Source organism: Rhagoletis zephyria, unplaced genomic scaffold (genome assembly GCF_001687245.7).
Source record: "Rhagoletis zephyria isolate East Lansing unplaced genomic scaffold, Rhagoletis_zephyria_1.1 Rzeph_scaffold_02273, whole genome shotgun sequence".
Lineage (NCBI taxonomy): Eukaryota > Metazoa > Arthropoda > Insecta > Diptera > Tephritidae > Rhagoletis > Rhagoletis zephyria.
In genome coordinates this window covers 35,440-37,904 of record NW_016159357.1, presented here as the reverse complement: position 1 = coordinate 37,904, position 2,465 = coordinate 35,440, and the positions used below count along the sequence as shown (strand labels likewise).

The 2,465-nt window shown below is 35.8% G+C and overlaps 1 pseudogene; it reads left to right on the top strand.

Moving 5' to 3' along the window:
• Positions 1-519: 519 nt before the first annotated feature.
• On the top strand, positions 520-1,979 carry LOC108366437 (putative nuclease HARBI1; annotated as a pseudogene).
• Positions 1,980-2,465: the final 486 nt, after the last annotated feature.

The following is a 2,465-nucleotide window of genomic DNA, read 5'->3' as shown; positions in this document are numbered from 1 at the left end:
TGCTTTTGGGCTTAATTTTCGTTTGACTTGTATGTACCTATTAATACCCCTTTGAGACAATGTACGGGTTGTTGGATTAAGTAGGTCAACTTGCTCTACGCTGCGTTGCTTGGCTTGGGCTGGTGCTGATATTCGCGTTTGTGCAGGTGTGGGTGAACTGCGTTAAGAAACCGCGGTGTAGGACCTCGGAATAGAATTAGAGCACACCACAAACTAGACTGCAAGTGATTGTAACTAGTCCAAATTTTGGTCCAAGAACATGTAAAAATTTTATTTACATTTAACATTGAATGTCCTAGGCTCGGACCAATTGTCGGCTTCTGCATTACGTTGTAACCAATTTTAAGGGGGAGGGGGAAAAAAAACAAAAATAAAACTTGCGCTAGCTGTGATTCGAAACGGGGTTCTCAGATTTTTTAAGCGGTTACTCTCTCTTGCCAAATCGTAAGGGTAAGCGTTGCCCAGCGGAGTTTTATTTATTTACAATTTTTATTCTTTATAAATAGAAATTTTGTTGTAATGGATGTAAATCGGTTAATTTTATTAAGTTCACTAAAAGAAATTGTGAATGATTTGGTGGATTCTTCCTCGTCCTCAACTGAGAATGAAATTGAAACGTTAGTTCTTGGAAGAAATTCACAGCCTAGAGTAAACAGATTTGTGGAAGATATTGTTAACTCTTATTCTGAGGCAGAGGTAAATAAACTAGTTTTAAATAAAATGAAAATTTTCTTAAAAATCTGAAATTACAGTTCAAGAAAAACTTTCGCGCCAGTCGTGACCTTACCGAATATCTTGTCGCTAAATATTCTGCGAGCACATGGTTTACAACAAGGAACTACAAACGAGGAAGACTGCAAACGCCAGAGGAATCTCATATGCTCGCATTTTTGTGGTAGGCTTAATGCAACGTTTAGAGAGAATCTTCATATTTTATTTATTTGTATATTTAATTACTATTTTTTTTTTTTAAGGTTTGCCGCAAATAAAACCACTTTCAGAAAAGTTGGAAATCTATTTGACATGTGTTTGTCAAGTATGTATAATACCTTCAACAAAGTTTTGAACTTTNATTAAGGTTTGCCGCAAATAAAACCACTTTCAGAAAAGTTGGAAATCTATTTCACATGTGTTTGTCAAGTATGTATAATACCTTCAACAAAGTTTTGAACTTTCTTGTTAGGGATATCGCGCCGGAAGCAATAAAGTTTCCCAATGAAACCCATGAAAAGAAGTCATCGCAAAAGCATTTGAAAAAGTAAATATTATTCGATAAAATCCTAATTGTCTCATTATTTAAATTTTGTGTAAATTGTAGATAGCTGGATTCCCGAATGTCTTGGGTTGCATATATGGAAGTTCCATCTCTAGTAGAAAGCAAAAAAATAAAATACGGTCCACTTATACGAGCAGACACGATTGCGTATCCATCACTCTGCAAGGCATATGCGATTCGAAGTTACGTTTCTTGGATGTATTCACTGGAGTGCCTAGCAAAATCCATGACGCAAGAGTTGTGAGATTGTCCTTCATTGAAAAGGAATTATCAAGTGCATGTGCACCTAAGTACCATTTGTTAGGTGACTCAGCGTATCCCCTAAGGGAGTTCTTACTAACACCATACCGGGATTATGGAAATTTGACAGAAGCTGAAAAATTTCACAGCATGAAATTTTGTCAAACCAGGGTGAAAATTGAAAATGCTTTTGGTATGGAAATCAAGATTCCGTCAGCTAATGCGTTTAGATTTCCACAATGTTCAGTCGATGGCAAAGTTTGTTAAAGCGTGCTGCGCTCTTGATAATCCTTGCATTGAAAGAGACGACGTTGTTGTTTTCAGCATCATAGATGATGACATCGAAAATATTTCCACGGAACGAGGCGATAGGAGAGAACAACTACTTTCACAATTAGGCCAGATTAAACGAAACGATGTTAAAAATCTGCTATACATTCAAAGAAACGTACAAATAAATTAACATCTTCATTTATTTACTTAAAATAGTTATAGTTCATATTTCTTAATTTATTTATTTGCTTAAAATAGTTATAGCTTTATAGTGAATGTAAAAGGGTAAAAAAAACATAAATATTTCTTAAAAATAAGGTACTTCAAGCCTTTTCATAAAATTTTCATAATATCTACATAAATTCATATATGTTCTACATACAGGCACGTTCATTTCAATCACTCTTGACCGTTTTGCAACAAATTCGTAAGAAGGTGCTGAATATTACTGAGCGACTCCGTATGACGTCTTTCTCGAGCCTCTTCCTTTCTTTTTGCTATTTCTAGCAGCGTCTCTTGCACCGATTTTTTTTTTCTACCTCCTTCGCCTTTGGACTTGGTGTACTCGTAACCTTCATTGCTATTGCTTGGCTGCTCATTTGTACTTCCGGCTCTATTGAGTCATCCATTGCGCTAATATTTTCCAGCTCTTGTGCAAACTCTACTCTTTGCCTCT